Raw genomic sequence first — 12,484 nt, 5'->3', positions numbered from 1 at the left:
AGGCCAGGTGCGGTGGCTCACGCCTGTAATCCCAGCACTTTGGGAGGCCGAGGCGAGCAGATCACTTGAGGTCAAGAGCTCAAGACCAGCCTGACCAACATGGTGAAACCCCATTTCTACTAAAAATACAAAAATCAGCTGGGCGAAGTGACACGGGCCTATAGTCCCAGCTACTCGGGAGACTGAGGCAGGAGAATTGCTTGAACCTGGGCAGTGGAGGTTGCAGTGAGCTAAGATTGTGCTACAGCACCCCAGCCTAGGAGACAGCGAGACTCCATCCAAAAACAAAACAAACTCTAAATAAAAGGACTAGTACTTTGATTCAGCTTCCCACAAAGGGAGAATACTAGTGTTTAAGTAAAGTGAACAGTATTCAGATTTCACTATCACCCAGTAAATGGTCTTACACAGGATACAGCTTCCAGTTGTTGTGCTTGCTACAGAGGTACCGAGATTATGTTCTGTCTTAAAGATTTAAGAACTTTTCATAAAAATTCTGCTAGGTATAGTGGCTCATACCTGTAATACCAACATTTTTAGAAGCTGGAGCAGGAGGATCATTTGAGCCAGGAGTTTGAGACCAGCCTGGGCAACATAGTGAGATCCCATTTCTACAAAAAATTTAAAAATTACCTGGGTGTGGTGGCCACACCTGTAGTCCCAGCTACTTGGGAGGCTGAGGTGGAAGGGGTCACTTGAGCCTGGGAGGAGGAAAAAGTGTTACATTTACGAAATACTATTCATTCTGTATCTTTTTACTCAGGCATATCTCCTTATCCTGGAATGCTAATAATCCAGGTTTGTGTATTTATGCTTAGTCCGCTATCTTAAATGGAGGGAAGTGTAAATGGAACCAGTTGCACATTAACGCAGTTTAAATGGTAACAGCAAAGTGTTAGCCTGCTACTTAGGAGGATCTTTCCTTCCCTACTTGGTATTTTCCTTTTTTTTTTTTTTTCTTTTTTTAAAGAGAAGACAGGGCCTCACTCTTGTTCAGGCTGGAGTGCAATGGCTCAATCATAGCTCGATGTCATCTCCAACTCCTGGGCTCAAGGGTTCCTCCCACCACACCCTCCCAAGTAGGTAGCTAGAATTACAGGTATGTGCTTTTAAGTAGATAGGGGTCTCACTTTACCCAGGCTGGTGTTGAACTCCTGGCCTCAAGTGACCATTGGCTTCCCAAAGTGTTAGAATTACAGGTGTGAGCCACTGCACCTGGCCCTTGTTTTGAAGTTATATGTAATTAGGTGGAAATTATCTTCTCCTTTTTTGTGAATATTGAGCAACAGTGATATCCTTGTTTCCTTAGTTTTATCTTTTGGAAGAAACAATTATTCTTTTCATCCGAGAAAAGTAAGAACAGAATATTTCAATTGCCTATTGCCTAGAAGTATTAACAGCTTTTATTTTGGTCACAGTAAGTAATTCTTGATGAAGTGGGTTAACATTTCTAGAAGGAATATTATTTTGGCAAGAGATCAGATTTCACAAAACATGTCTTCTTAGAAATGGCTTTCGGCCAGGCATGGTGGCTCATGCCTGTAATCCCAACACTTCAAGAGGCCGAGGTGGGTGGATCATGAGGTCAGGAGATCGAGAGCATTCTGGCTAACACGGTGAAACCCATCTCTACTAAAAATACAAAAAATTAGCCAGACCTGGTGGCATGCACCTGTAGTCCCAGCTACTCAGGAGGCTGAGGCAGGAGAATGGTATGAACCCAGGAGGCGGAGCTTGCAGTGAGCTGAGATTGTGTCACTGCACTTCAGCCTGGGCGACTGAGTGAGACTCCGTCTCAAAAAAATAAAAAAATGGCTTTCATATCTACACTTTGTCTAAGTTAGTACTTCACAGGATATATTTAGATCCAGAGATACAACATTTTTTAGTTTAATACTTCAATTTTATAGATGAGGAAATTTGAAGTCCAGATTAGGTAAGTGACCCAAATGAATAAGTGAGCACACACAGCTTAACCCACAGAGCCAGAACCAAGTCCTGGCTTTCCTGCTTCAGAAGTAGGACAGACTCTTTAATACATTAGCTCTTTCTTTCTCCCAAGTTAACTATGTAAATGGGAGAGAGAGAGCACAGTGTTGACTGATCCTCCACATGACACAGAGAAATAGATTTTAAGGGCACAATTCACCATCTCTGGTTTTCTTTGCCCTTTGCCTCCCCACTCCTGTTTTCTTTAGACCGCACCTATTTAGGTATACTCCGATCACTTGTGTCAGTGTCCTAGGGGGACTGGATTACTCCTGGCTGCCAGTCTTCTGCATGAAAGATGCCAGTGTTGCTCCATAAATCTGCCACCATGTGGCACTCACTCTCCCCTTCCTAGAGACAGAGAGTCTCCTGGGTGTAAGAGCCCTTGTGGCAGCCAGTAATTGCACAGGGACATGAGGCAGCCTAGCGATTAGGTTTGCAAGAAGCACATGGATATATTTCCTCTCTGAAGTCCTCACATTGGTTGGTATAAGTCTATTATTGGAAAGAGACATTAAGATTTGAATGTTATCTCATGGATACTGTGTGTTCAGATCAGTGCCTGGAAAGTTGATTATCAAACATCAAAGTGTGCAGTGATCACAAGTCCTGCTTTGGCTTTATAAATATACACCTAAAATTATTCAGCAATTAACAATGACGGCGATAAAGGCTGGAAACATGGAAGTACATATGGGTGAAAAAAACCCACCACCACAGAAAATCGAAGGACATGGGTTTAAGGCCAAATCATTTGGGACTAACAGAGGCAGTTAAGGTGTAATGTACTGGAAGTCCCTAACACTTCTGAGGCAGAGGTCTTTGCTAGGAGAGGTCTTCAAACACAGGAATCTATCGTACCACCTCAGAATTAGAAATGAGGGCTGCAAAGGCAGATAAGGCTGAGGCTTTCTTCAGCACTGTCTGGGCTGCTATTTTTTCTCCCAGTATCCTCAATCCCAAATTACTTCACTTTTTTTTCCAGAGTCACTAGAGGGGGCCCTTGACACATGCCAACCCCTCCATTTTTTCAGTCTAGTTTTACAAACTAGTTTCTTACAGTAGAGTTCCAGGAGCAATGAGATGGTCAAGGTGTGATATTCTTCAGATTTCTCTGTTGCAAGAGTTTTTGAACTATGTGTTAACTGCAGCTCAGTAACTGGATGCTTTTAGCCAAGGTACCTAGTGCTTGCAACAGGTTGGATTGTTGCTTAGAAAGGTATTCAGCAGCTATTTAATGGGATCTTGTTAACAAAATGGCAGTCTGTATTAGGGTTCTCTAGAGGGACGGAATAGGATAGATGTATATATGAAGGGTAGTTTACTAAGGAGTATTGACTCACATGATTACAAGGTGAAGTCTCACAATAGGCTGTCTGCAAGCTGAGGAGCAAGGAAACCAGTCAGAGTCTCAAAACCTCAAAAGCAGGGAAGCCAACAGTGCAGCCTTCAGTCTGTGGCTGAAGGCCTGAGAGCCCCTGGCAAACCGCTGGTGTAAGTCCAAGAGTCCAAAACCTGAAGAGCTTGGAGTCCGATGTTAGAGGACAGGAAGCATCCAGCACGGGAAAGATGAAGGCTGGAAGACTCAGCAAGTCTGCTCTTTCCATCTGCCTGTTTTAGTCTAGCTGCACTGGCAGCTGATTAGATGGTGCCCACCCAGATTGAAGGTGGGTCTGCCTCTCCCAGCCCACTGACTCAAATGTTCATCTCCTTTGGCAGCACCCTCACAAACACACCCAGCAACAATTCTTTGCATTATTCAATTCAATCGAGTTGACACTCAGTATCAACCATCACACAGTAGCCCTTTCTTGCAGTAGCCCTACTTGTTTCTCCTCAAAGCAGTTTTCTTCCTCTATACTTTCTGAATCCTCATATAAACCCAGAAGAGGTTGTTCTATTGTAATTTTCCTCATTCGCTGTCTCTAACCTGGCATCCCTTAATTGAAATGGCTTCACCTATTATGTTGCTTTTCGGTTTACCATTTTTAAGTCATCTCCCCAACAAGACAGTCTAAATTGGGGGCTCTTATGTTCTTTCACAGAGTGAAGGGAATACTTGCTGACTTTTCTTATTAGAAATCTTATTAGAATCCCTGTAGTCTTGGGATTATGTGGCTGTTATGTGCCTTAGGATTGTTCCAGAAGTCCCGTTTCTCTACTGTTTAAAGAGTTCATCCCCATGGAGAGCAGGCGTGTGGGAGCCCACACACAGCCCTGCCCCTCTACCTCAGCACAGGGGTCACACAGCAGGCTAAATCTCGTCTTCTGAGATGCAACATTCTGCCTTGACACTGATGGGAATGCTGGCAAGACCGTTGAGCATGGCCTTGTGATGGACAGAGCTCATCTCATTTGTGAGATTCTGAGAAACTTCAACAAAGAGAAACCACTGAAGCTGGTGCCAAAGAGGTCTTCCCAGTGACCCTTGCCTTTTGGTTTTTCTTTTTCTTATGGACATGCTTCTAGGCAGGGGGTCTGTCCATCTAACTTCTGCCCTTGGCTGAGTAGATGAAGAGGGGTTCGTTGATTTCAAGTAATTTCTTGATTCCTTGGGGCAGAAGGATTACAGTCTTTCAGAGAGTTTCTTTTTGTATATCAATGTATGCACTTTGTGCATAATAATTACCTACTAGGTACCAGATGGGCCCTTTTATCATCTCTCTTAAGGGCAGCGACTTTGAAGTGGGTGCTGTTAACCCCAGTTTGCAGAAGAGGAACTAAGTTTCACGAGGGCAAAGTAACTTGTCTAACAATTTCTGTCGGAAAGCAGTGAAACAGAGTAGAGTCCTGGCTTATCCTATTCCACCAACCTCTCTAGCTGCCATTTTAAATTTAAAATGAAACCAGTGTCAACACTTGTAGATAGACCAGCCACAAGGAAGGGCAAAAAGCACCTTTGTTGGTTTCAAAGCTGTCTATAAATCTGTGGTGTATTGTTTCCTGCTATCTCCGTCCTCACACCCTTGGGACGCCATGCCACAAAAGCAGAAGGCTTTGTTTTAACAAGATCCTGGGTGATGGAGGCTCTTTCAGATGGTACCTGAGGAGGAGCTGCAAATTCAGAACCAGGAGCCCCTTTTCTCGCGCTGTATGCCCCACGTGCATCTCAGCAGAGTAGGTTGCCGGCTGAGTGCCTTTGATTCTGCTATTCTCTAGTAGTTAACTTTCAGCTCCTCTCACCTGGCCCAACCCTAGTCTCTACTCCCAGTTTTGAAAAGGAAAAGGCTAGTGGAGGATTGGTAGTGGGAGGACTGGGCAAGGTTGCACGCCGAGCACTAGCACTACCCTGTGCCTGTTCGTGACCCTGCCGCTTAGCACTCTGCTTTCTCGCAGGAAACTGGCCCGGCCCTGCTTCACCTCCCGGCTCTGAAAAGCAGGATTGTGGTTCTGCCCCCAAGCATTTCATTTCTCTTTTGGTTCTCACATCCAATTAATTATGTTTCACTTCGTAGTTTGCAGGTATAAGAGGGTTTTTTTGTTTGAGAGGGAGTCTTGCTCTGTAGCCCAGGTTGGAGTGCAATGGCACGATCTCAGCTCACTGCAACCTCTACCTCCTGGGTTCAAGGAATTCTCCTGCCTCAGCCTCCCGAGTGGCTGGGATTACAGGCGCCCACCACCATGCCCGGCTAATTTTTGTATTTTAGTAGAGATATAATTTCACTATGTAGGTCAAACTGGTCTCGAACTCCTAACCTCAAATGATCTGCCCCCCTCAGCCTCCCAAAATGCTGGGATTACAGGTGTGAGCCACTGCACCCGGCCATAAGAGGATTTTTAAGGAGAAATTTGGGACACTTGATATAGGGAGGTGTATTAGTCTGTTCTCACACTGCCATGAAGGGAATATCTGAGACTCGGAAATTTATAAAGAAAAGAGGTTTAATTGACTCACAGTTCCACATGGCTGGGGAAGCCCTCAGGAAACTCACAATCACGGTGGGAAAACACCTCCTCACAGGGTAGCAGAAGAGAGCCTGAGCACCCAGCGAAGCGGGGGGAACCCCTTATAAAACCATCAGATCTCGTGAGCACTAACTCACTATCACGAGAGCAGGATGGGGAAAAACCTCCCCCATGAATCAATTATCTCCACCTGGTGCCTCCCACAAGCTGTGGAGATTATGGGAACTACAAGATGAGATTTTGATGGAAACACAGAGCCAACCATATCAGGAGGGATATGGAAGCTGACAACTCGAAACAGTTCCAGGTAGCCAAGCTGTCAGACACATTACGGCAGGTGCGGGGGTAACAATTTGTCCCAAGGCTAAATGCTCTGCGATGTGTAAGACACACCCCTTTTCTGTGCCGCTATACTCTATTTTAGCTCCAACAAACTTAAGTCTAAAGAAGGGGCAAGGTCAGGACTCTCATCCTCTTTTTTTTTTTCCCTGCTTCTAGGGGTCAGAAAAAAATTCATTTCTGACCCACAGTTATTTTCCTGTCACTTTAAAAACAAATACCCATTGTCTTCTATTATTTTAGAGGTAAATGTCCCTTTAAGATCCTGTACCCTGTAAGTTCTGTGCTGGGGCCAGGCCTATCTGTTTTTGTTTTGTTTTTGTTATTTTTACCCAGTGTTTGTTGAATACATAGTAGCTGGCACTCACTGAGCACTGACTATGCGTCAGGTTCTATGCTGAGTAATTTCTGTTCTTCGTGGTAGACAAAGCTCACAGCAACCCTGAAAGAATTACTGTTCTGTTCATGTTCTGAAGGAGTGGACTATGCCTTAAAGAGGTTATTATCCTTCATGGCCACGCAGCTGTAAGTGGTGGAAGTCAGCTTCACAGCAGGCCTCGTCCACCTCGGAGGTCCACAGTGACGTCTAGCCTCTCTGGCAATGAGTGAGTGTTCCATGTGTGGTAGGCTAGCTCCTTCAATACCCTGGCTACTTGGCCCCTCGGAGACTGCCCCACAGACTACTTCTGTCTTTGCCATGGTTCTCTTTAACTAGATTCTACCCATAGAGAAATGAGGAATGGGTGTTAGAGAGAAGCTGCGTGCTGTGAGGCCTAGTTCATCTGCCCCCCATGCCCCCACCCCGAGGGGAACCTAGCGGTGAGGTAAGATTCTGGAATAGCTTTGCCAGAACTTTGTCTAGAAATGTGTGTGGAACCCAGCGTACTATCTTGTTAGCAAACTGGAGAGGTTCTAATCTAAACCTACCCAGTCTTTGCCTCATTATCAAATTCACTTGAAAGTGATTTTTCTAGTCTCTCCCCTTGGAGATTCTACACTGGGTCTCGGGCAGGGCCCAGGAGGGCCACAGGTGAGACCTGCTAACCAGGGAAATATATTGACCTCAAAGGGTGGAGTTAGGTCGGCTAAAACTTTGACCTTTGGAAAGGATGGTTTGTGAACCTGGGAGACGTCCTTTTTGAGGCATCTATACCAAAGAAAGCAGCAGAGATTTTTTGTTTTGTTTGTTTTTATCCAATGAGGAAAGTGAAATTTATCTTTACTATGGTAAATAAACAGTGGCACAGCAACTGGATATAGAGGGGAGCCCCTAAAACTGGCAGAATTTTAGAGAGAGAGGCCCCCAAGCTGGAGAGCTGGGGTTACAGAGATGAGCGAGCCAATGTCTCCATCCTGACCAGCCACGGTAATGTGCTACTGCCCCATTTTACTCGGGGCTATTAAGCTCATTCCTTTCTTGAGCGGAGAGTAATTGTAAACTAGCCAGTTTGATTCATCGGCCTCCTCATTAGGAGAAACCTGAAGTTCACAGCTGATAAGTCTATGCTGGCAGCAGCTCTGAGGGTGGGACTTGGGGGTAATCACAGCCCTGGTGGTGCAGATATGCTGCTGGGGGCCTTATGGCTGCTCCTTGCCACCTGATACTGTCCTTGTACCAGTGGTTTCTGGGGAACTTCTGTTAAAAGCTGCTGTGGTCATGCATGAAGTGTGACCAACTCCATAGTTGTCTCCTCTAGCCTAGCCCACCAAGAAAAACCCCAATGGTCCCTGCCCAGCATTCAGAACTCAGACCTGAAGCATCCCTGATCTCTGAGTCCACACCAGGCCCTGTTCCAGTAGGAAGCCCCAGACCTGGTCAGTCTGTCACAGGCCTCATTATGATTCAGCTTCCTTCCAGAAGGCTTCCCACCCTGCTGCCTTCATTCCTGGACCTCAGGAGCCGCTCCTTGCATCCTGCCATCTTCCATATTCACCCCCACCTCCTCCAAAAAACTCGTATCACCAAGCCTTCTGGAACCTTCCTTTTACTCCATGAGAATGTTTTTTGAGGTTTCTTTTCTTTGAAACACTCTCCCGTAGAGACCAGATTTCCTCATCCACCTTCTCTCCCAGGTTTAGGAAGAGAGACCAATGAGTTCCTGGTTTGGTGGCCACTTTGCTTGACCACTGTTTTTTTTTTTGTTTTGTTTTGTTTTGTTTTGTTTTTTTTGAGACGGAGTCTCGCCTGTCGCCCGGGCTGGAGTGCAGTGGCCGGATCTCAGCTCACTGCAAGCTCCGCCTCCCGGGTTTACGCCATTCTCCTGCCTCAGCCTCCCGAGTAGCTGGGACTATAGGCGCCAGCCACCTCGCCCGGCTAGCTTTTTGTATTTTTTTTTTTTTTAGTAGAGACGGGGTTTCACCGTGTTAGCCAGGATGGTCTCGAACTCCTGACCTCGTGATCCGCCCGTCTCCACCTCCCAAAGTGCTGGGATTACAGGCTTGAGCCACCGCGCCCGGCTTGACCACTGTTTTTTAGCAATCACCTCTTCCAGTTCTGCCTGCTCCTCTTCTCCTGCCTCCCCCAAACACTCCCACCCCACATATTCCCACAGCATCCTCAGCACCATTTACTCAGGACACAGGGGCACTTCCTGCCTGAAGCTCAGCCTTCTCTACCCTATGGCTTGTCATCCTTCACAGAGACTTCAACCTTCTTCCTCCCAATTTTCACCCTCAGAGGTTCTCTCACCCCAGTTCTGACCTCCTCTGGAAACCTGAGATCAGTGTTGAAGCATAATTTTTGCAAAGTTGAAATCATGATTCTCTTACAGGCTATAGTGAGAATTTGTCAGGGACTTATTAATGAGGGAACCAGCAGGATGACAAAAGTTCTCTAGGACATTAACCTTTGGGCTTATCTTTATTTTATTTTATTATTTTGAGATGGAGTCTCATTGTGTCGCCCAGGCTGGAGTCAGTGGTGCGATCTTGGCTCACTGCAACCTCCGCCTCCCAGGTTCAAGCATTTCTCCTACCTCAGCCTTCCGAGTAGCTGGGACTACAGGTGCCCGCCACCATACCCGGCTAATTTTTGTATTTTTAGTAGAGAGGGGGTTTCACCATATTGGTCAGGCTGATTTCGAACTCTTGACCTCGTGATCCACCCACCTCAGCCTCCCAAATGCTGGGATTATAGGCATGAACCACTGCACCCGGCCCTAGGCTTATCTTTTCTAGCAGACAAGAGTCACTTCCAGTTTACCAGCCCCCTATTTCCCTGCAAGTTAACATCTCATTTACAGAGCCTGGGTCTAATCAGTAGAAAATAGCGGGTCAATTAAAGCCACTTTCCCCTGGAGAGTCAGATGACCCTTAGAGGGTCTGTTGGACCATGCTGTAGTGTGGCTTTGAAAGAACATCCAGTGAGCTTGTCACGTCTTTCCAAGTATTAGATACATTTCCAAAACATAGGAAGCTCCTCTGACCACCCACTTCAGGCCTCAGAGGGTGGCCATGAGGAAGGCAGGCCTGATAAGGAGCAGCTCAGGTCAAGGTCCGTGTGTGTGGGATGGTGGGAAGGAAGGGAAAGTGTACAGGGAGTGGGGTTAGGGACCTGCACCATAGGGTTGAATGATAGATTTGGGGAGTGACTCTTTGGTTTTATTCAATCATTTGGTGAGGACCTGAAATATAAAAAGCTGTAAGTTTGATGCTTTGATTAGCCAATTTTTCTGATGAGAAAACTGAAACTTAGATTAGTAACAGGGTCAAGCATGGTGGCTTATGCTTGTAATCTCAGCTACTCAGAAGGCTGAGGCAGGAAGGTCACGGGAGTCCAGGAGTTCAAGACCAGCCTGGCCAAAGTGAAAAAAGTCTTGACAAAAAGTTAAAAAAAAAAAATTTATCCAGCAGTGCTGGTACACACCTTTAGTCCCAGCTACTTGGGAGTCTAAGGCAGGAGGATCCCTTGAGCTCAGGAGTTGGAGGCTGCAGCGAGCCGTGATTGCAACACTGCACTCCAGTCTGGGCAACAGAGTGAGGCCCTGAGACCCCATCTCTGAAAATAAAAATAGATTAGGAAAGAGTCACCAACTAAGTGGGGAAGACCAGAATTATCAGGCCTGTGTGGGAGCTTCCACATCACTTCCGCACACTGAGCCAACTGTGTGGGAGGCCGCTGAATGGGTGGTAGAGGTGACACTGGATGTGTGTGTGTGTCAGCACACACTGAACACTGATGTCAGAGGTAGAAGGAACACTGTGTGTGTGTGTATTGTGTATAAACATACCCTGAGTGGGAGGTTGAGGTGACACTATGTCAGCATACGTATGTGTATGTGTGTGGGCACACACTGAAGCGGGAGGTAGAGGAGACACTCTGTGTGTGTGAGAGAGAGAGCGAGCATGTCCTGAGCAGGAGGTAGAGGTGGCACTGTGTGTGTGTACATGTTCATGCACTGGGTGGGAGGTAGGAGGTGACTTCCTCCAGCAGCAGGTGCAGAGCCCAGGCCTGGTGTGGTCTGACACATCTAAACAAAGGCAACTGCAGGATTCCACACATCCTCACTGCAGGGCCCTCATTCCTGTCCCTCTTCAGCACCAGCTGCCTTGGACCCCAGGGAATGAGCTCAGCAAGCGGGGGCCACAGCGATGACAGCAGCTGGCACGGCCTTTGATAGATTTGTGCTCCAGCTTTAGCACTGTTCCCAGGAAGGATGGGTCTCTGCCCTCCTGTGGACTGGAAGGAGGAGGAGGAGGAGGCAGGGAGGGGGGTGGTCTGGGGCTTATAATTGGATGGGAGGCTGTGATGGTGGCAGCTGTGACAGGGGCCTGAGGAGGGGGCTTGGGTGGATGGAATGAGGTTGGGCCTGGGGTTTGGACTCATTCATCACCCTGGAGGCAGCTCTCCTGGGCTTTGGAACCCTCACTCCCACATCTACTCCAGAGTCCCTCGTGTCACAAACACAGCCTGTGGGGGCATGATGTCTCCTAAGTGGGGAGAGCCCCAGGAAGCGCCCACTCGTCGAGGCAGACAATACATGTAGACTCTGGAAAAAGGTGTGGGTTTTGAGTCTCAGCTGTGCAACTTGTTAGGTTGCGTGGTCTTGGGCAAGTCTGTTAACCTTTGTCTCCGTTTCCTCTCTGGTAAAATGGAGACACCACATGAAACTATCTAAAAAGGTGGCTTGAGAACTATGTGTGAACAGAGTGCCTTGCGCACAGTGCTTGCTACGTGAGACTTAGGTTTAGCTTTTTGTGCCAGTTGGCAGCCAGGTTACATTTGCAATATTTGGGGCTGGGTAAGTTTGTGTGTACTCACTCTGGAACGGGCTCAACAGCAGCTCCTGAAGAGGGAAAGTTTTCCTACAGTTATTTACTATTGTGTAACAGACGGCACCAAAACTCAGGTAGATTGAAACAAGCACGATTTGATTGCATCTTATGAATTTGAAGATCGGAAATCCACGCAGGACTCACTAGGTGATTCTTTGTCTCACATGGCATTAGTGGTGGTTGCCTAAGTGGGATGGAGAGAGCAGATGGACTGGAGGGCCCAAGACGGCATCACTCCCGTGTCTGGTGTGTGTTTAGGGGAAGTGAGAAGGCTGGGCTCAGAGACGCTGTCAGCCAGGGGCCTGCAAGTGAGTTCTCTGGCCTGGTGGTCTCAGTGTGGCTGGACTTCTTACACGGAAGCTCAGGTTTACAAGAGGGAGTGCTAACTAATGGCTAAAGGGGAAGCTGCTAAATTGCTTTTGACCTAGCCTCGGAAGTCCTAGAACATCACTTTCACATCATTCAATTTGTCAGGCAGGTACTAAGCCCAGCCTAGTTTCACACAGAGGAGAATTGGGTTCCACCTCCCCATGGAGGAATAGCCATGATTTTGCAGTCATCTTTAATCTACCACAGTTACCCTCAACAAGTATTTTACAAAGTATTTGCATAGAATATTTCCAGTGCCATCTTGGGAGAGAACTGGATCAGTACTGGATCAGCCATCAGGAAACCTGGTATTTGAATTCAGCCAACCATCACTCTGAGCTTCCATTACACTAAAGACCCTGTGTCTGATGCTGGGAACACGAAGGAGGAAAGAGTGCGCTCCTGGTTTCTAGATCTCTGCTTGGACTTGCTTCTAATGTAGTGACCTCAGGCAAATCATATCCCTTCTTGGTGCCCACTTCCCTAGTGAGTAGAACAAGAAGGAGCATGGATGTGCTGGCCATGAGCCTTTTCCTAGCACCAGAGCCCTGTGAGGCTGACTGGCACTACTGGGGAAACAGAGAGACCTGCCTGGCCTCATGCCACC

This window comes from Macaca nemestrina, chromosome 9 (assembly GCF_043159975.1).
Source record: "Macaca nemestrina isolate mMacNem1 chromosome 9, mMacNem.hap1, whole genome shotgun sequence".
In the NCBI taxonomy this organism is placed as follows: Eukaryota; Metazoa; Chordata; class Mammalia; order Primates; family Cercopithecidae; genus Macaca; species Macaca nemestrina.
Note: the sequence above shows the minus strand (reverse complement) of the source record.